General features: G+C 40.4%; 1 protein-coding gene across 3 annotated transcripts in view; it reads right to left on the bottom strand.

Moving 5' to 3' along the window:
* AKT3 (AKT serine/threonine kinase 3) overlaps nt 1-919 on the bottom strand; it is a 386,558-nt gene extending 385,639 nt beyond the window's left edge. For 2 of the 3 annotated variants that reach the window (XM_032643865.1, XM_032643791.1), the window contains exon 1: nt 725-917. The gene's annotated coding sequence lies outside the window, so the exon portion shown is untranslated. Of the gene's footprint in view, nt 1-724 lie in introns of all 3 variants that reach the window. The other variant, XM_032643721.1, reaches the window with a different exon arrangement.
* Between the last annotated feature and the right edge of the window lie 21,965 nt (nt 920-22,884).

Consider the following 22,884-nt stretch of genomic DNA (forward strand, 5'->3'; position numbering starts at 1 on the left):
GACAGCATCACTGGATCCGCCAAAGCCAGCATCTTCCGTACATTTCTATTCTTAGCACACAACTCCGGAGCGGATCAAAACCCCACTACTATTAAAAACACAGACAAGCACGTTCCCCACCTCCCACACACCCCCACCCGACCAGGGCCGTCTCTTCCTGTGCGCCGGCGGCGGAGTGGGGGCGGGGGGGGGGGAGCGGTGTGGAGAACAAGACCCCGGGGAGCCGTCGCATCCCTGCCTTCCCCCACCCACGCGCACACAGCCCCCTCCCCCATCCAAACGCCCTGACACAGGCGCTCCCCGCGTTACATAACCCCGCCGCCACCTCAGGCCGAGCGGGCCCCCTCCCCTAGCCGCCGGCCGGCGAGGAGGGTGAGCGGGCTGTATCGAGAGTGGCGCAGAGACCAGAGGCGCCGGGCCCGGGCGGCCCAGACCCGGACCGCATCGCTAGGCCAGGAACACCCTCCCCGGCCCCCACGCACCGCCGCCTCAGCTTCCCTCAGCAAAGTGAGGGGTGCGGTCCGTCCGCGCCGGGCATCCCCGGCCTCCGCACCCGCATCCCAACCCCAGCCCCCTGCGACCCAGCCCCCGCCCACGTCCCCGGCGCGGTGACAAGCCGGACGCCCCCACCTCATTCACCCACCGCCACCCCCACCCGAGGGGGGCCCGGAGGGAGAACAGGCGCGGCCGGGAGAGGGCAAGAGTGGGGGGCGGTGGCTGTTACCTGCAAAGGCGGCGGCGGCGGCCCCGCAGCTGCTCGGGCGGCGGCGGAGGATGGAGCCGGGGGGCGGGGGGAGGAGAGGGGGCGACTCGGGGGTCCCCCTCCCTCCTCCTCCCCTCCTGTCCTCCCCCCACCCCGCAGAGCCTCTGGCCCCCCTGGAGCCGGTGTGGCCGGCGGGAGGGCAGGCGGCGGGCTGCAGGGGAGGGAGGGAGGGAGCCGGCCGGGCCGCGGAGCTGGAGCGGGAGGAGGCGGAGGCGGAGGCGGCGGCGGCGGCGGCGGCGGGAGGAGGGAGGCGGCGGGGGGAGGGGGCGGAGACTCTACGTGGGAATCGGATCTCGGCTACAAATTCAATTCATCACCAGCAAACTCCGCTCGGGCGGGGGCCGGGTCGCGCCGGCGAGGCGAGGCGGCGGCGGGTGGAGGCTCTGGGCCCTGGCGGCCTGGCGCGGGTCGCGGGTCTGCGGCCTCCTCTCGGGCTGCGCCCCGCTGGGGGGCCCGCCGCCGCCTCCCCGCCCCCTCCTCCCTATGGGGCCGCCGCTGATCAGCTCTCGCTACCGCCGCCGCCGCAGGCTTGTTGTTGACTTTGAGGAAAACTCCTGACGTCAGGGGCTGGCGCACGGCGACTGGCGGGAGCTGTTTCCCCGCGTCCCCAGCCGGCCCGCCGCCTCTGCCCCCTCCCCGCGGGCCCCCGTCCGCGGGCTTCCCCGCGCCCCCAAGCCCGCGGCGGCCCGCGCCCCTTCTCCTCTCGCGAGAACACGCCCCCCCCCTCCCCCCAAGCCGAAGCCGGGAGCGGGGCGTCGTTCCTGGGCGGGAAGTTGTGGGTTTTCCCCGCGCCCTCGTGGCGCGCTGCGGGCACCCGAGGCCCGGCAGGGGAGGCTCTTCTGCATTCCGCGCGCAGCCAGGCCCGGGGCTTTTCCTCCCGCCCGCCGCAGCTCCAAAGAGGTCAGGCCGGGCGCGTGAGGGGCCCGGACCTGAGGCCCCAGAGATGGGCGGTGCCCTGTGGGGGCGCGCCCCGGAAAGCTTGGAGCCGGGCGGGAACCGACCCCACCCCTCTGCACCTCAGAGGTCAGTCCAGAGCCTGACACCGTTCCTGACTCCTAGGAGACCTTATCGTCCAGTCTAGAACACCTCTCTCGGAAGAGCCATCCTCCCTGGGCTTCCTGTAAGCAATCACCACACATAGTGTACGGCTTGCATTAGCATCGTAATTCAACCTTAAAATTTCACACTTTTTAGAGACAGTAGTTTTCATTGACTTTGGGGAAGCCATGATGTATTGCACTCACTACAAAGAAGATAGATAGCATTTCTTTCTTTTGAAGTTCATGGCTTCTGAGGATATTTGCAATGGAAACACTTTTTTTTTCAAAATGGCCAATTTTTTTAACTATACATTATACTCCATAAAGTTATAAAAGAAGTTTACTTCTTCTGACACCATGTATTGTTGCTTCTGGAACACTTTGAAAAAACCGTATTATTTCGCCACGTAGCTCTAACCTTGATGGTGTACCTGTTATTTCTCCCAATGCAAGATTCTTGTTAGTGCTTTTAGCTTCTTTCTTTAGAAGAGTGATTTCTTCTGACGCGCACTTCCTACTCTTACCATGTCCTGACAACATTGGGATGGTAGTCATTCTTTTACACTATCTCCCTGGTATTTATATAGGGAGTTGTATTTATACATCTATGTCCACACCTTTTATGAAATGCATATCTATTGGAATTGTGGACAGGGATATGAAACCTAATAAAAAAAGGAAGTGCTTTTTAAGTCGATTTTCTCCATTTGTAAGGGAAGCACTTCTCTGACCATTTCAGAACAAAATTTGCCATTTTGATATATACAATCCACCCAAGAATAAAAGTCCTCAATTGCTGCTTTTCCCCGTCTTCCGTATTTCCCAGCGCGTCATGAACTGATTAATAAATATACACTGTCTCCTAATTCTATTTAGTTTATCTGTGTATAAAATATAATTTATTACCATAATTATCCGACCTCTAACAGTCCCTATTGGCAAAGTGATTCCGTTACAGATTTCTTGCTTGGGAGTAACAAAAATTGGTCAGATTTTTATTCTATAATAACCCAACCCACTTTTTATTTTTAAGAAAATAGTCACTATGACACCAGCGCTAAAAAGAGTGTCTCAAAAGCTCTTTTAAATACTTAACTCTGAGAGTGGTGATATTCTGAATTACCAGATATCTCTTATCAACTGCAATTTTCATTTGTTTCCAATTTTAACATCAACATATTTGTGAGAACCAAACTTGTCTTATGAGCCATACTGCCTCAAAATATTTCTCCATCTCATCAGATTGTATTAAATCTTAACTGGATTAAACCCTAAAAGTAAATATTGTATAAACTACAATGGATTATATACTCTGGGCTTCATGTGTTTGAAAAGTTGTAAACTTCTTTTTCTTCTGTGTTTTGTACTTCTACTCTAGTAGTTTCATCAATTTCTGTAATAAAAGCATATCAGTTTTTATTATACAATTATTTATTATAAACTATTATTTACTTAAGTACCATTGTTCTTTCTCTTAGACTGTGACATCATGACTTTTGGAGAATCTGCCAATTGTGATATGATGGTACTTCATACACAGTGTATGCTAGAGATCTCTTCGTTGTCATCACTTTCCAATAACATGGGCAGCAAGAGCACGTTCATCCATGGGAATGTCCCTCCTAAATTTTGGAGACAAAGCCCTCATTCTTTATTAAGCCAGAAATTCTTAAGGCTAGTATCTCTCAGTAGTAGTTACTTATGCAGCTTAAGAAAAGTATTCCCTCTTCTTGACTACCAATGAGTAAATTAGATACTGAGAGCTATTTGTTAGTACTTCCACCATTTCTTGGGAGTAACTTAAACTAGAAGGCACATTTAGAATTTCAGGACATCAGGTAACAAAAATTAAGTACTGCCTCTCTGCCTTTATAACAAGGGTATCTTGTCTCCAGTTTCCAGAACAGAGCACGACGCAAAGTATGCACAAAATGTGTTTGTTGGATAAATTAATGAATGAATGGGCAAATAACTCTTTGTGTCCTATGTGCAGTTTATACTGTACTCTCCTCTTGGGATGGCTTATTGGAAAGATCATGAACACACTTTGGAGACTTGGAGATCTGAGTTCAAATCCTCCCTCTGCAGAATTGAGGTCTCAGGCAAGTTTCTTAACTTTTCTAAGCTTTAATTTCCTCATTTGTGCAGCGATGGTTACAACTACTTCAACAGCTTATTATGAGAAGTAAATGTGATGAAATATTAGATAGTATCTAAAACATAGTGAGCGATTAGCAAGCTAAAATTCCTTTACCGTAAACATGAATATATTTGTTAACACTAGCTGGTACAACAAATAAATACAAAAATCTATCCTGGCACACAGCAATAGAAGTGTATTTCTCATCCATGTAAAGTTCAGAATGGCAGGCAAGTCTCCTCTAGGCATTTATAAGAATAAAGTTTCTTCCATGTTAGAGTTCTGACGCATTCAATACATAATCACAACATCAAGCTGGCAGAAAGGGGCAAAACATGGAGGATCACTCAAGGAAGGTTTTGTACACATCACTTCCATTCCCATTCCACTGGCTAGAACACTCCCAAGCCACCAAACTACAAGGCAACCCATGAAATGGAGTCTAGCCCAGGAAGAAAAAGAAATTAGTTTGATGAACAGCCAGCAGTCTCTGCCACAGTTGGTTTCTGAAATAACCATGCTAAGTCTATAGCTGTAATTAATGAATATTCTAGATGATTAATAGAGCAATTTCCAAAAGAACATAGTTTAAATCCAGGTATAAGTAGCAGAAGAGTAAGTTGCAATACTGTCTTTTCTCTTTTTTACAGCTGTCTTTCTTAAGGTATAGGTCTGTATTAGTAACATGAGAATACCTGAAGAACAGGTATGTCACTAATCTGTTGCCATGTGCAAAGGGGATACTTAAAGCTCTCTGGAAACCTCCCTCTTGTTTTATATTGGCAGACTTGTTTTCCTGCTGTGTTACTAGAGTGTGAATGAAAAATTTTTCATTCATATTGTCATGTTCTCTCTTAGATGGCTAAGTCTGTCAGCAACTTAAGCAATCTCTGGACATTATATTTAGTATTTCAGAACACTTGGGTCACAGAAAGTTACCACAATTAAATAACTGCTCGTGGAGAATTGACCTAGAATTCATGTTCTGATTCCAAAGCAACAAGCATACATATTATTATTCGGACTGCGGGTAAATAGAGGTATGCAATAATACTAATACCTACATATTTTAATCCCAGAGCCTCATTTTAGGATATAATTTTAACTTCCTGAGGTGGTGTGCATTTCCTGTTTCAGAACCTGCTCTGTGAGGACTCAACTTCTTAATACAACAGCTAGCAGTGAAATAATGACAGTAAATTTCCAACCCTCACCTAGGTAATTACCTCAACTCCTTCCTCAGTTATCTCATGTAAATACAGTTCTGTTCCAGAAAGTTTCCCCATCAATTTTAAAACACAACTTCTTCTACTAGTGAAGAAGTAATAAAGTACTAAAATACTTTCTGAGTCAACTGGAAAGCTTCAGATCTACACCTGACTTTTTTTTAACCCACTACAAAGTCCTTCAACTGTTGAATTTGTAATATTTCATTAAATAATACTAGTTTGCTTTTTATGGTAAGAGGAAATTCAGTATCAGAATTTTTCTATCGACCTTTAGTTCCTAGATAGAACTATGGCCACTTTCAGTTGCAAACACTATCTCAATCAGAAATTAGATTTTAAACAAAGCACTGAATTTGATTTAGAATTCAAGCCTTCTTTAGGCTGAAAGCCTGTATGGGGAAAACAGGCAAACTCAGCTTCTCTATTTCTCCATCTCGTTTTCCTCTTACCCCCCACAAGTCAGTCTCTGGATGAAGGACAAAACAGTTCTTATCTAGCTGGTAATGTTGTTATCCAGTTTTGCACTCTCTTGGCCTGACACACAGAACCCCCCATAGGATTTACAGGACCCAGTGCAAAACGGAAATGCTGGGTCCCTTGTTGCAAAATAATTAAGAATTTCAAGACAGCAAAGCAGAGGATTAAACAGAGTACAGGTCTCTGTGCACAGGTCTGCACAGGTCACTGGCCCATGAAGCTACTGATATGTGTTTAAGGTTGGCTCTCCAGGGTCTCTTTGGAGAGCTGCTTCTGGGCTTCTCTAATTACAACCCCTACAATGTGGGTAATGCACCTTTCCTTTTAGCTGCCCACTCCTAATCACCCCTCAGCTCCTGTTTCCTCAGGCCCTGTTGTATCCCTCCCTACCGGAGTCCTTTCACCCTCTGGCAGAAGGTCTCCTAGGCAGGACTCAAGATGGCTCCAGCCAGCTCCTTCTCTCCCATGGGACTTCACCTGGCCCTTGGGAAATACTCACACATCCTTTGCCCTGTAGGCCATTCTCCTCCCTCTTGATTCTGCCACAGAACAGTTGGGCAACCTGCTTCCCAGTTTCTACAGAATCCCTTCATTGCAGGGAACAAACACATCCCAAGCTCTCAATGATCCCACGGAAGCCCATGGAAGTCCCCTGGCATGAGCTGAAGAAGCATCCTCCATGCACTCCCCACTGGAGTTGAGTGAGCTCAACTTTCCCCAGTAAAATCCCTACACAAATCTCCTCTGTCTCAACTATTTTATATTCTTAAAGTGAATACGAGGCATTTGAGTTACAGAATAGGCTTTGAATTATTTCCTTCAATGATAGTTACCTAACTTGAAATTTCATACTTTTTTGTATTGGGGGATTTCAGTTAAAACTTCAGTTTTAAATTCCTATTAAAAAGCATATTCTCTCTGTGGTATAATATTTTCTGTTTCTTATTTAGATGTGTGCTCACTTGTATAAAAAAATTATTAGCTATTACCGAAAAATAATGTATTGAGGTTAATAGGTGTTCAAGGCACAAAATTAATTAAAATAGTATCTTCTCTACATATGCTTGTATTTCTGTTTGACAAATATGTGACAACAAAACTGCCTTTTTTAATACATTGTTATCCACATTAATTATATTAAATATTTAGAGTCTTGGCCTTGGGTTAATTTCTCAGAATTTTTTCTTAAAAAAATTTGAACACTATGAAATTTTATGTCTAAAGAGCCTAAAATATATAATATATGCCACAAAATCAAAAATAAAAATATAGAAGTACAATTTGTACTAAGAGTTGGTAAGTTGGACTAAGGTTACATTGAGCCATGAAACCACTGTATACTGGCATGAATCTCAAATCAGATGGATTTTTTTAACAGTGTAAGGCTGCCTTGATTTTCCTTTAATGTCTGTGATTGCCAAAAATGAGTTCCCTTCCTTTGTTCTATATCAAAGTATAAAAGATTTCAGAAAATGATTGGACTTTGGTGTCTAGTTTAAACTCCTTAACTTTATCTTGCTCCATTCAAAGTGCTATTGTGAGCCTTGAGTGTACAAGTCAGAGAATGACAATTTACTAAACACGTCACACATGCCTACAGAAGGTTTCTCATTCTATTTCTTCTCTAACGAAAAGTTACTTCTTCTAGATGCCTGCTTCTAAATATCTGAATTTACATGACATCAGAGTTACAGGATACCTAGAACTCTTGCTAATGAGCAAAAGCTTCTTTAGATGATTCATAAGGGAAAACTGATAAAGAATGAAGAAAAAGGCAAAGTCCCCAACTTTTGTTATTCTTTATGTACTTCCTCCTTAATCATGGGTTATCATAAACTCTTTTTCTGAAATCTCCAGTCAGGGTTTCATAAAACTTATTTGCATGTTTGCCTAGTCCTATTGTCTTCCCTGCTAAACGTTTTATACCTCAGATCATACAGTTCACATTTTAACATTCATTTCAACTTAATTCCATAAACACTTGTTTGACTCTCTATACAAGGTCTAGAGAGAGATATGAGTACAAACCCAGTGCCTGCCTTCAAGATGTTCCATTCTATTAGGATACCAACATAAATAAGCACCAATACAAATAAATGCAATACTAGAAACATATATAAAAGGGATAAGAGAACACATCACAGAACAAATTAACAGTGGGATGAGACGGACTAAGTCAGGTCAACCTAAAGAAGAGAGGTTAATGACATTTTAGCTGAGCTTTAAAATGAGGTCAGGGAATTTCCTGGTGGTCCAGTGGTTAGGACTCTGTGCTTTCACTGCTGAGGGCCTGGGTTTGATCCCTGGTCAGGGAATTAGGATCCCACAAGCCACATGGCCCAGCCAAAAAAAATTTTTTTTTTTTTTTTGCGGTACACGGGCCTCTCACTGCTGTGGCCTCTCCTGTTGCAGAGCACAGGCTCCGGACGTGCAGGCTCAGCGGCCATGGCTCATGGGGCCCAGCCGCTCCGCGGCATGTGGGTTCTTCCCCAGACCGGGACACGAACCCGTGTCCCCTGCATCGGCAGGCGGACGCTCAACCACTTGTGCCACCAGGAAGCCCCCCAAAATTTTTTTAAAATAAATAAAATGAGGTCAGAAATTGATAAGGCAGGAGGAGACATTCCAGGCAGTGAAAGGAAACACAAAGAAAAGCAAGAGAGTACCATCAGGACCTCCAGGAAAAGAAAATGGGTGCAGGGAAGGTTTCAGTGTCATGAAGGCATTTGAGCTGGGCTTGAGGAATAATCATGAGAAAAAATAAGAGAGTCTATATTCATGTAAAAGCAGTGGAGAGGGAGAAGAAGGAAGAATCTCCTGAGTAACTTCTGATGTAGAATCACTCAGGGCAGAGTGATTAGATGGTGGGCAGAGGGGTAGTGAAAAGAAGAAGAATGAAGAATGATGTCCAGAATTATGCCCTCCTTGCCCTGGGAGGAGGAATGTGCGTGTGTGTGTGTGTGTGTGTGTGCATGCACACTATGGTTGTTATTGCTTATTTTGGGGTGGAGGGTTGTCAAGAGGCAAGGTTATGAGGGAGAAAAGACAAAATGAGCCATTTTTGACATTAAAATTGATGTACACCTGTGAGACTTTCAGGTAGATACGGTAATAAACACAGTAGTCAACATGATTGAGTGCTTACTCTGTGTCAAGCACTGTGCTGAGCACTCTACATAATGTCAGAGGCATCTGAGGATATGAAAATATGGAGGTCTGGCTGAAAGACTTGGTCTGAAGGTATAGATCTGCAACCGGTAGTGGGGTAGATGGCATCAGGCAGCAATGTGATATAAAAACTGAACCTTGGTAAACACTAATACTTGAGGACAGAAGGAATAGAGAAAAAAAATAGCCAAATGAGTAAGGAGAGAAACAGAAGTTATAAAAACCAAGGTAGAGAGAGTTTCAAAAAGGGGGGATGTATTTGCCAGTGGAAATACTTCAGAGGAGTTCAAATAAAAGAGAACATTTGATAAGTTCCTACTGAATTTTACCACTGGGGAGTAAATGGTTACTTTTATGGAAGTAGTTTCATGGTGTAATGGTGATGATAGCTTCACTGAGTTAATGAGAAAATGGCCAATTGAGGAAGAAGGGATAGTGGAGTGATGGGAATAGGAACTAATATTTATTGAAACCTACTATGAGCTAAGTAAGTTCTGTTCTGGCATTTTGCTTAAGTGTGGCAGGATGCTGTCTTGAAATATTAACCATTGTTTTCTGGTTTCTGACTCCCCTAGCTCTTCCTTGCCATCAGGAGAACTAGAAGATCATTGCCTCAGGAAAGAGATGGCAGAGCAGACTGATGAGGAAAGGCTTCCTTTCTTGGCTTTTTAGTTTCAGAAGTCTAGCCCTCAGGGCAAAATGGAAATAACTCTAGGGCTTAAAACAGCAGACTTGGGAGAAAATGTGGTGCCGAGAGCAAGGCCTCACTCACTTGATACCACCACCACCACTGGAAAGCTCCTCAGGCTAGCAGGAGGAAGAGAATACGGGAGTAGATGGCTGGGTTTCTGGGGAAGGGCCAGCTTTACCCCCTGCCCTATGGGGCCAGCCCGAGTGAGAAAATGAGTAAATAACCTGGTAACCTTCAAGATTCCAGGAAAAGAGAAAAGTTGTGTTTCGTTCCTTGTGAGAGCATGGATGGATGGAAGGACCAGAGGTTGACTCTTTCCTGTGGTTAATGTAGGCATTCAGCCCCCACAGAACTTCCTGGGGCCCAGCATGACTTGGACAGCAACACAACAATTCCTGTGTGACCAGGATTTCTGAGATTTAGGCAGGCATCTGAGATCCCTGCGCTCAACTGTGATGCAGGATTAGCACTGCAGTTCTAGCACATCAGCAGATGACACTGAAGGGACTAAGGGACAGCTCAGCAGCAAAGGGCAATTGAGATGACCGACATCTCAGAGGATGCCGGTGTGTACAACCAAGACTAACAGCCCTTTCCCTTCTCGTGAACTGTTACCACGTAAGCCATTCTCCCCACTGCCTTTGCTCCAGAACCTCATCACAACCCCAGGCAGAAAGGAAGTTTCTAACCACCCAGCCAAATGGAGACTCAATATTGAAACACTTGAATTCAGTTCAGTTCTAGAAACACTGGAATTTGGGAAATTAAATTCATGCCCACCATATCTATTCTATGATATTCAATTCTTAACCATCATTAAATAGGAATTGCCATTCCCACATTACAAGTGAAGAAATAGATTCAGAGAGATTAAGGAATTTTTTTAGGCTAGAAAGGGACAAAGCCAGGGCTCACACCAAGGTCTGTTTTACACCAAAGCCAGTGTTCTTTCTACCAGACCACTTTGTATTTTCAAAAAGTTTGACAGAGGAGAAGAATGATAACCAGAAGGGGATCCAGGGTGATGAGATTTTTTTTTTTTAAGAATGAGAGAAATTAGACAATATAAATGGGGAAAGGAAAAAGAGCTAGTTGAGGGAAAGACATTGAAAATGAAGGAAAAGGGATTATTTATCAAGGAATGATTCTAAAGGATATGGGAGATGAATAAAGATAAAGGGATAAACCTTGAATGCAAGGTGGGTACTTCTCCAAGGTAAGAGTGAACGCGGAAAGGACTTACATAGAAAGAGTTTTGTAGAGAAGTGGGAAAATTGTGACGGCATCAGTGCTTCATGACATGAAGGAGGAAGGGCCAAGTGCAATACCTGTAGGATGCATGTAGGATGCAAACTGAATCATAACTTGCATTTTACTGCCTTGAACAGAAGGTGGTATATGTCATACATTTGATTGAGTTCCTTCAACACTGTAGTGGCATTATGCCCAGATCTGCAACCCGTCCTTTGAGGACTGAAGCAGACATTTCTCCAGCTGCTCAGAATATTGGTCATTGACACTTCTTAATTCCCCTTCCCAGGAATTGTCCTCTACTGAGAGAGCAGGTTTACCCCAGATTACGTCCCCTACCCAATGACTGTTCCGTCTGGGATGTAAGGTCTAGCCCCTTGCCTCAGTTCAGGAAGCCTATAGGACCATCCACATCCTCAGACTTCTCTACTGCTCCCCCATCACAACACACACACACACACACACACACACACACACACACACACACACACGATTAACTGAGGTCTTCGTTGTGATTGTGCTGCACTTCACCCTCTGCCCAGTCCTGCTTCCTTCACTCCCCCACAGGAATTCCCCCAAAACTTCCTGCAGGCACTTAACCCATTCTCAGGTCCCTCTGTATGGGGGACATGTCTGCTCCCCCCATGCCAAAAGAGGCCTACTCTGAAGGTGTGGCTTGGGGTTTTCTGGTACTTGCGTGAAGTTTTAGCAAGCTCACTTGTCTGAAGGCCTAAATGCACATTTCCAACTTGTACTAATGTAAAGCTGCTATTTCTTTTCCAATGCCTATCTTTTGTACGTATTTTTCAGTTGGGATCCAAATTCACAAGGAGAGAGAGGAATTATTTTACTCTCTGAAAACTTGGAAGTGGTAAAGAAACACTTTTTAGTGTTTGGGTGAGAAACAGCAAGAATGACAAGGAATGTCAAAAATAAACATGATGTGGAATCTAAGATAAAAAAATGGTTCCAACATTTAGAAAATGTCCATGAACTCTAGTCCTGTATACAAAGCAGTTCCTACCGAAGACAAGGAGTGAATCACAAAGGGAATCTACCCAGGCTCCCAGTCATTAGATTTAAATCATTGTTCCTTATTCTCCAGATTTTTGGCTTAATTCAGAAGATTTATAAAGAACCAAGAATGTTGACTCTGTTACAAAGAAGAACTGCAACAGCTTTTTGCTAAAATCAGTCTTACCATTATTTAATTACATTTATTACCAAAAGATAAGTACGCTAAATGGATCCACATATCAAAACATCTATTATAGGTTTGCAGAAGTGATGTAAGGATGACACTATTTTTATTAAAGCCTATTTTAAAATTACTTTAATTTGACCCCATTTTACCCCAAATTACCCTTTGAGATAATTTTTCAGGCTCAGTCCCAAGTTAAGGACAGCTCTGAAACTTTTTCCATAGCAAGAAATTAAATTAGGTAAGATTTCATTTGTTTTGACAAGATTCACAAACATTTACACTTTAGACTGAGTGTTTCAAGAGTCATATTTTACAGATTTCACATTAAATATAATTCTGCTTCTGATATTCATTTTTGTTACTCTACAAACTAACCAGAAGTAATAAGGTTTCAGGAGCTGGAAAGCATGTGTTTGGCTTTTCTCATCTGTTTGGGTCAATGTTAGGATTTCTAAGGTACCATGAATGGTGTAGTTAATTATTGATGAAGTGAATCCACAAATTTGTTTGCCGCTTGCCAGTTGTATTGCTTATCTGTAATGCTATTACCAGTTTCCTCTAAAGCATGAAGATTTCCTACAAAAATGGAAGCTATACAGTTGTAATTTTTCACCTTTTATAAGATTATGGGGTGCAGGAAGTGGGGAAACAGAGAGGCCTTCAACTTCTCCATCTTACGGTAATATTCCTTGCCATCTATGAGGTGAAGAATGTATGAGATAACAGAATGGCTCTGCTCTCAGAGGTGATGATGGGTTTGCTCTGAGCTATCAACACTCATACCTGGGCCTCTTATGATCAATGACACACAATTTGGAGACGGCTGACTGGGGTTAATGGTGCAATCTGTGGCTTTGGAACAGAGTTCTTCTCTATGTGAAACTAATTGGCCCATATGGGGATTAAACTGGTAACAGTGTCCTCATTTGTCAACCCATCTATTCAGCATTTGAATCTGGTTACATTTGAGTACTTCCCACAATTCAACCAATATATTTTCAAATGATAATATAACCTCAGAAAGAGGAAGAGGTAATTGTTTAAAATATACAAGCTGTTTATCAACCCAAATCACTGTAAGAAAGTCATTATAAATTAAATAATAATTATCCTATTGCCAATTATTCTTAATTGAATATCCCAAGCTGTGGGAAACAGAACAGGAGGTAAGTGTGCTTCTCATTAAGTAACTTATTCCATTGCAGATGCCAGAATTACTTTGAAAATTCTCCAGACATGCCTTCAGAGTACCCTCCTCACTGCCCAGGGACTGCTTAGAGGGTTACCATCCCAGCAACCCCAGCTTTTTCCCAAAACATTAGGTTTCAGACTGGGACCTGACCTTTTTCCTCACTTTCTTTGCTTCTATGCTCATCAGCTTTAATCCTGACCCCAGAGTATTTTTTATATCCATTTACCAATTACACAATTAATATGCTGACTTTGCGGGGGAAAAACCACTCTTTGCCACAAAATAGAGGTCCGTCCTTCTATAGAGACTTCCATTCACACTTCAGTTCAATTGAGGACATATCTTGACAATACAGCATACTTTTTAGATCAGCTTAGATTTTTCTCTCTCAATATTCTTTTGATTAACCTGATGCCTTTCTCCAATTCAACTGATGCTTAGTATCCAACTAACACAGACAAAGACAAGTCTCAAGTTGTCAAATTATGTTATAGTAGAGCCTGCAGCATAGTGGAAACAATAAAGTCAAACTAGTAAAATAAAACAGAGAGTGGACTTCCCTGGTGGCGCAGTGGTTGGGAGTCCGCCTGCCAGTGCAGGGGACAAGGGTTCGAGCCCTGGTCCGGGAAGATCCCACATGCCGTGGAGCGGTAAGCCTGTGTGCCACAACTACTGAGCCTGCACTCTAGAGCCCGCGAGCCACAACTACTGAGCCCACCCACTGCAACTACTGAAGCCCACGCACCTAGAGCCCGTGCTCCGCAACAAGAGAAGCCACCACAATGAGAAGTCCATGCACTGCAATGAAGAGTGGCCCCCGCTCGCCACAACTGGAGAGAGCCCGTGCACAGCAACGAAGACCCAACACAGCCAAAAATAAAATAAATAAATAAATAAAAATTTAATAAAACAGAGTAAAATGTTTATTACTAGGGGATAGGGGATGGGGGGATAAGATAGATGTTATTTAAGGGTACAAACTTGCAAATAAGCCCTAGAGATCTAATGCACAGTATAATGAATATAGATAACAATATTGTACTATCTATGCGATGGGATAAATATCACTACAAAGGCTATCATATTACAGCATATAAATGTACCAAAGTAACACTGTGTAAATTTAAGGTGTACAATGTGTTTATAAAATTTAAAAAACTAAAAGAGAAAAAACTAAGAAATTGAAAAAAAAAAAAAAAGGTTAAATAGGAGGCCCAGAGGGGATGGATAACAATGAGCCAGGTTGTCAAGGTGACCACATTTACATGCAGTGGAAGAGCATCTTCTTTACTTAAACCCTCAGTTACAAGCTATCTTTTCATGCCAAAAAGAATTTTAAAATAAGTGAACTTTAATCAGTTATAGAAGTAGCAAGCATTCCCAACAAAGAGTAATAAAGAGCCAAACATAAGAAAGTAACAGAGCAGTGTGGTCCAATAAGAGTGTGAGACAAAGCAGAGCATCAGCAGAACCTTGACAAAGAGAGAAGAGTTATGTGTACTGGACTAAAAAACTTATCTTAGCCCTATTGGCTAAGAGTTTTCACCAGCTCCTTAGTGAAGAGAAATTGGAATTTAACCTCAAAATTCTAATGTTCATTTTTATAGGACTATTTATATCTGCTTAAGTTAACATTCGGTTCTCTTATTATCCTAAAAAATCCTTAACTAAAAGGACTGCTGAGATAAATATATGTATAGGATACATGCTACCTTATTGTAGCAATCAAAATTCTAATTCCAAGAGGAAACAAAATCAGCTCAATGCTTCGCTCAGAAAAGAATGTATTTTAGTTAGAGTGTACAACATATTATATTTGCATGAGAAACAGTGAAAGAGAGAGGAAGATTGAACTAATATGTGCAAAATGAAGAGTGCTCATAGGACTTTCTTTTTAGTCATGTGTTGATTATTTATCTTCATTTCTTGAATTGTGAAACATAATATTTTTACAGAAAGTACTTAAAACATATGTATAGATTGCCCAATGATTTTAAAGCAAACACCTATGTAACTACCATCCAGATCCAAAAAGAGAACATAAGCAGCAACCTTGAATCCAGTGTGCTCTTCCCCACCCATAGCCCCCTCCCTCAATAGTAACCACTTTTAGAAAAATCACTTTCATGGTTTTCATTATAGTGTTTCCTCCAATTTGTCAGTTCATAAATAAGGTTGTTTTCTTTTGACTTTCACCTTGTTCTCAGTATTATATATTTAAAATTCATACATATTGTTGTGAGCAGCTTTATTTTTCATTTTTACTGCTGTATAATATTTCATTGTGTGAATATATCATGATTTTTTAAGAAGTTTATCTTTTTCATCTAAACTTTCAAATTTAATAACATAAGGTTTTTAAAAACAATATCTTCTTATTTCTTTTTAATGTCTGAAGAATCTGTAATATCATCTTTGTCATTCCTGATATTGGTTTATTTTTTTTTCTCTCTCTCTCTCTCTGTCTCTCGCTCTCTTGGTTGATTCTCACCAGAAGTTTGCCAATTTTACCAACATTTAAAATTCATTAGTTGCTGCTCTCTTTCTAATTTTCTAATGTTTTGGGGTTTTATTTTGCTGTTCTTTTTCTAACTTCTGAGATAGATGATGAACTCATTAATTTTCAGCCTTTCTTCTTTTCCAGTTATGTGTATAATGTTACACACTTTTCTCTAAAGACTTCTTTAGTGGTGTCTCATATGTCTGAGATGTGATCTTTTCATTATATTTTAGTTCAAAATAATTTTTATTTGTGTTCTGATTTTTTTCTTAGAATTGTATTTAATTCCAAAAAATACGTGAACATACCTTGTATGATTTCAATCCTTTAAAAATTATTCAGACTTGTTTTTTGTCCCAGCTTTTGATCAGTTTTTGTAAATGTTCCACATATGCACTTGAAAAAAGTATGTATTCTGCAGTTGTTGGGTGTTATATCATATACATATCTTTATATGTCCATATACATAAATCTTTAAAAATCATGATGTTAAAATCTTTTATATTTTTACTGATTTATTTGGTCTCCATAGTCTATCAATTACTGAGAAAGGTATACTAAAATTTCCCATTATGATGTGGATTTATCTATTTTTCTTGAAGTTTTGTCAATTTCTGATTTATACATGTTCAGTCTATGCTATTGGAAACATACAAATTTAGAATTCTTACAGCTTCCCTATGAATTGAACCTTTTATCATTATGAGGAGACCCTCTTTATCTCTAATAATGCTTTTGACCATAATGTCTATTTTGTGTCATATTAAAGCAATCACTCTTTCTCTATACACACATATACCTATATGTATATAATAATGCATATATGTATATACTATGTAAATACGTATACACATATATATGTGTATATGTATTTACATAGTATACACATATACATGTGTATATACAAGATATATACACATGTATATGTGTGTGTGTGTGTGTGTGTGTGTGTGTAAAGCTATACCAGTTTTCCTTTGGTTAGTAGTTACATGATTTTTTTCATCCTTTTACTCTGAATCTTTCTTTAAACCTTTCTGTATTCTTACACTTTGTATGGATTTTTGAAAACGAAATCTGACAATTTTGTCTTTTAACCGGACAACATAGCAGTTAGTTCATTTACATTTCATATAACAGTTCACAAAACTGGGTTTTTTTAAGATCTATTATCCTATTTGATGGTTTCTGTTTGTTCTGCCTACTGTCTGTAGCTTAATAAGAAGCTCCCTCAGCAGATCCTAGCTCAGTGGAAGGACAATGCAGATGAGATCCAGAGGCTCCCCATTCAATAAGGCCATGTTCTTGACCAGGAAGTTCTCACAGTTGCAGAGTTGAACTGGTGTCCCCTGCCTCCTTCCAAGTCCCTCATAAACATATAGAATTGTATAGCACAGGGCCCTCCGGAGCTCGGCTTCTCAAGCTTGCCTCTCTATGGGATAATGAGAAATGGGGCCTGGGGGGTATTTTCAGCAGCTCCATGCCTTCAAGTTTCCCTAAAAAACCTGACTTTAAATTTATGTCCTGTCATGCTAGTGGTATATGTGTGAATGCTGCTTTGCCCAACACCTTTCTTAGTTTCTTTTTGAAGGATTATATTTTATCTTTTTTTTTTCTTTTTTGGTCTTCTATTGATTTGGCAATTACTTTCTTTGTCTATTATTTTACTAATTACTTTAGAACTTACAATATGCAAAGTTAACATATCAATGTCTGAGTTTCCTCAATACCTTTACCCTCCTCCTGGAGTGATAGCAGGAACAACAACAAAAAATGCTTGAACTCAATTCCCTCCACACCTACCAAATTAATATATTTTATATATTTTTGCAGTTGTGCATCTTAAATATCTTTTGAAAAATATCCCTGAGACATTATTATTAATGTCTATACCATCAGTGATTATTTTATTTAACCAAATATTTACCATTTTCTTTTCTCTCCATTCCTTTGTGCATCTTGAATCATCCTTCTCTGAAAAGCATACTCTTTAGCACGGTGTTTCTTAAACTATTTGTGGTATAGGACTTTTTTTTTTTTCTTTTAATCATCACAGACTAATTTTTTTAAATACAATAATATGAATTAAATTAAGCATGACAGGACTTCCCTGGTAGCACAGTGGTTAAGAATCCACCTGCCAAGACAGGGGAAAAGGGTTTGAGCCCTGGTCTGGGAAGATCTCACATGCCGCGGAGCAACTAAGCCTGTGCGCCACAGCTACTGAGCCTGTGCTCTACAGCCCATGAGCCACAACTACTGAGCCCGTGTGCCACAACTACTGAAGCCCGTGCACCTAGAGCCCATGCTCCACAACAAAGCCAAGCCACTGTTATGAGAAGCCTGAGCACTGCAACGAAGAGTAGCCCCAGCTCATGGTAACTAGAGCAAGCCCGCACTCAGCAACAAAGACCCAACGCAGCCAAAAAACAAACAAATAAATAAACTTATTAAAAAATACATAAATAGGGCTTCCCTGGTGGCACAGTGGTTAGGAATCCGCCTGCCAATGCAGGAGAGAGCGGTTCGAGCCTTGGTCCGGGAAGATCCCACATGCTGCGGAGCGGCTGAGCCCATGCGCCGCGCCGCGACTGCTGGGCCTGCGTTCCACAACTACTGAAGCCCACGTGCCTAGAGCCCGTGCTCCGCAACGGGAGAGGCCACCTCGGTGAGGGGCCCGCGCATCGCGACGGGGAGTGGCCCCGCTTGCCGCAGCTAGAGGGAGCCTGCGCTCAGCAATGAAGACCCAATGCGGCCAAAAATAAATAAATAAAACATTTTAAAAATAAATTAATTAAGTGTGACAATTAAATGAAGAAAACAGAGATGAAATACAAGCCCCACATTTTCATTATTAGATTCAATAGTCAGAAAAGTACTCTGTCAAAATTGCTGTACATTTTCTGAATGCTTACTCCTAGTTCCTGGACTTTCTTTCATCTGGACCAGTAGCCAAAGCTCACAGACTGGCATTAATCTATAGACCTCACTTGGAGTGACACTGCTTTAACATTCTCCTTAGTGAGGATGTACCTGATAGTAATGTACTCTCAGTTTTTATGTGTCTGAAAATGTCTCTTTAAAGCCTTTATTTTTTTAAATTAACTTTTTAATGTAGTGCAGTGTGCATATAGAAAGCTGCACATGTCATGAGTGGATTGCTCAATAAATTATGACAAAGCAGGTTCACCCAGGTAAGTGCCAAATAGGTGAAGATATAGAACACTACCAGTGCTCCTGGAGCCCCTTCCTACCCCTCCAAGTCATCACCCTACCTCTCCCCGCAAATGTAACCACTATAACTACTAATATCATAAATTAGTTTTGCCTGGTTTTTAAGTCTATATAAGTGGAACATACTGTATGTATTTTTTAAAAATCTGCCTTATTTCCCTCAATAATGTGCTTGTGGGATACATGTGTTGTTGCCCATAGCAATATTTTGTACATTGTCATTGCTGTGTAGTACTTCATTGTATGAGTATGTCACATTGAAAAATAAAATCCACTCCATTGTTGATGGACACTTGGATTGTTTTCAGTTTGGGGCTGTTATCAATAGTGCTTCTGTGAACATTCTTGTATGTCATTTGGTACACAAATGTATGCATTTCATTTGGGTAGATATCTAGGAATGGAAATGCTGGGTCGTAAAATATGTGTATGCTAGATTTTGCTGCCAAAGAGGAATCTAATGTGAAAAACTACTTGGACCAAAAACTGGAACTTCTGTTATTGCATCTATATTTTGTAGCAAGAGAATTTTTCACTTTTTCTAGGTTGAGTAATACTTCTTCCTTAGAAATATATTCAGAACTTCAATATAAATTTTATTGAGTTCCAAGTTTGTTTTCAGTGCAGTAAATCTGCAGCACATATCTGTATGCATATTTATGAGCATAACAATTTACAGGTAAATTGTTATATTTGTCTTATTAATGAACATCATTTTGCATTATTTTGCCATTTGATAAGTAAATCCTTTTCCAGTGACCCACCTTCCAATGAATAGTATGCAGAAGGAGTGTTTTTTCTAAAGATAAAATATTAATTAACTGTATAACATTTGATGCTTATTTATCTTTTAGTTAGATCATGGAGTTTAGAACCTTGGCTTCCATGTTACACTTGTTAATAGTATGTGATATAAAGGGTACAAGACTAATCCTTGGAGTACAAAATGAGGGAAATCACTAAGAAATCCCTAGACAGAAACTCGTATTGAGGAGAGGCTTAAATGCAAGGGACCATTACAAATTCGGTACAATTTTAAGACTATTCCTATCCAACAAAAGAAGAAAATAAATGTAGTTTGAGGTCTCTTGCTCATTAATTTCTTCAGAGCATTAAGGAAGAAGAGGCTTAGGATTATTAGTATGTCTTCTAGAAAAGCCTGCAAATAAATATATAATATTGGGTTGGCCAAAAAGTTCGTTCGGGTTTGTCTGTAAGATGCTGCAGAAAAACCGAACGAACTTTTTGGCCAACCCAATAGAATGGAATTGACAAAGGATTGAAGACTTGGAATTTTGGTTTGAGTCCCAGCTTTACTATGTACCAGCTATGTGAAATTGGACAAAGGACGTAATAAGACTTCCGTTTTGCAATCTGTACAATGGAGATATTAATAATACAGTTGACCCTCAAGGAACACGTGTTTGAACTAGGCAAGTCCACTTATATGCAGATGTTTTTCACTAAATACATACTGCAGTACTACATGATCTGCGGTCGATTGAATCCTGGAGTGCGGGACCATGGATAAGGAGGACGACTATAAAGTTATATGCAGATTTTTGACTGTGAGGAAGGTGGGTGCTCCTAAGCCCTGAGTTGTTCAAAAGTCAACTGAACTTACATCAATGGTTGACAAGAGAGACTTGTCAGTCAGTGCTTGGTAAATGACAGCAGAATTCTGGGTCACAGATGTATTACCTTAGTCTCATGTAGGTATTTTTCTAAAAGTTTTAATTAGCTGTCTTTTTTTTTTTTTTTTTTTTTTTTTTTTGTGGTACACAGGCCTCTCACTGCTGTGACCTCTCCCGTCGCGGAGCACAGGCTCCAGATGCGCAGGCTCAGCGACCATGGCTCACGGGCCCAGCCGCTCCGTGGCATGTGGGATCTTCCCGGACCGGGGCACGAACCTGTGTCCCCTGCATCGGCAGGCGGACTCTCAACCACTGCGTCACCAGGGAAGCCCTGTCTGTCATATTTTTAATATTTGAATTTACAGCTTCTTTTTTTATCAACTTTATTCAGGTTTTATTTACATAAAATACAATTCTCTATTTTAAGTGTGCAATTTCAAGAGACATACAAATTTATAGACCTCTGTAACCACTACCACAGTCAAAATAAAGATCATTTCCATCACTGTACAAGTTTCCCTTGTACCTTTGGCCAGTCTCCCCACTACACTTCTGCAGTTGTAACTATTTATCTACTTTCAGTAATTACTGCTTTGTTTTGCCCCTTTCCAGAATTTCATGTAAATGGAATCACACAATATGTACTCTTTTTTGTTCAGCTTCTTTTGCTCACCATATTGTTTTTGAGTCACCTATTTTGGGCATATCAGTTGTTTATCCTATAATACTGCTAGGTGATTACCTGTTGTATAGCTATAGCATGATTTATTTATTCGTCTGTTGGTTGACATTGTAGTTGTTTCCAGTTTTGGACTGTTATGAATAAAACTGCTATGTATAAAATTTCAGATGGACATATGTTTTCATTTCTTTCTGGTAAATATCTAGGAATGTAATAGCTGGGTCATGTGCATCATATGTTTAACTTCATAAGAAACTCCAAACTTTTCCAAAGCTGTTGTACCATTTTACATTTCCACTAGCAATGAGAATTCCAGTTGTCCACATGCTCACCAATACTGAGTATATTATCAGTCATGTTAATTCTCACTATTCTAGTGGGTGTGTTGTATTACCTCACTGAGGTTCTGGTTTAAATTTAATGATATTGAGCATCTTTTCATGTATTTGTTGGCTATGCATTTATTTTCTTTTGTGAAATGTCTTCTTACATCATTTGCCTGTTTTTTATTAGAATGTTTGTCTTCTTGTTATTAAGTTGTAAAGTTCATTACATATTTTGGGTATAAGTCCTTTGTTAGATATACGAAATGCTACTATTATCTCCCAGTTGGGGGCCTGCCTTTTATTTTCTTAATGGTGTTTTTTGTTTTGTTTTGTTTTGTTATTGAAGTATAGTTGATTTACAATATTGTGTTAGTTTTGGGTATACAGCAAAATGATTCAGTTATATATATTATATATGTATACAAATATATATAAATATTTATATTTTTCAGAGTCTTTTCCACTATAGGTTATTACAAGATACTGAAATACTTCCCTGTGTTATACAGTAAATCCTTGTTGTTTATCTATTTTATATACAGTAATGTTTTTTTGAAGAGCAGAATTTCTTAATTTTGATGAAATCCAATTTACCAATATTTTGTTTATGCTTTTTATGTAGCATATCTAACATATCTTTGCAAAGATTTTTCTCCTAAGTTTTCTTCTAAATATTTTATAATTTTGCCAGTTGCAACTAGGTCTATGAGCCATTTTGGGGTAAATTTTTGTGTATGGCATGAGGCAAGGATTGAGGCTCATTTTTTTCCCCAGTGTTGATATCTAGTTATTCCAGTATCTTTTGCTGAAAATACTATTATCTTTTCAACATCAAAATCAAGTGTCCATATATATGTGCTTCTATTTCTGGATTCTCTATTCTGTTCCATTGATTTCTATTCTATACTTATGCCAACATCATACTCTTTTGACCACAACAGTTTACTGGTAAGTTTCATAGTCAGGTACCTTGAAGACCTCCAACATTGTTCCTCTTTTTAAAAATTGTCTCATCTATTCTAGGTTATTTCTTCCATAGAAATTTTAGAGTCAGCTTGTCAATTCCTGCCAAAAAAATAACACTTCTGGACTCTTGATTGGAATTCTGTTGAATCTCTAGATCAAGCTGTGGAGAATTAACATTTAAAAATATTGAAATGTCCAATTTACAAACCTGGCATATCTCACCACTGATTTAGATAAAATTTTTTCTCAACAATTTTTAAACATTTCAGTGCACAAATCTTACATATATTTGTTAATTTTATCCTTAAGTGTTTCATGGTCTTCAAAACTATTATAAATGGTTCTTCTTCAGAAATTTGATTTTCTAATTATTTGTTGCTAGCATATAGG

Source organism: Phocoena sinus, chromosome 1 (genome assembly GCF_008692025.1).
Source record: "Phocoena sinus isolate mPhoSin1 chromosome 1, mPhoSin1.pri, whole genome shotgun sequence".
NCBI classification, from domain to species: Eukaryota; Metazoa; Chordata; class Mammalia; order Artiodactyla; family Phocoenidae; genus Phocoena; species Phocoena sinus.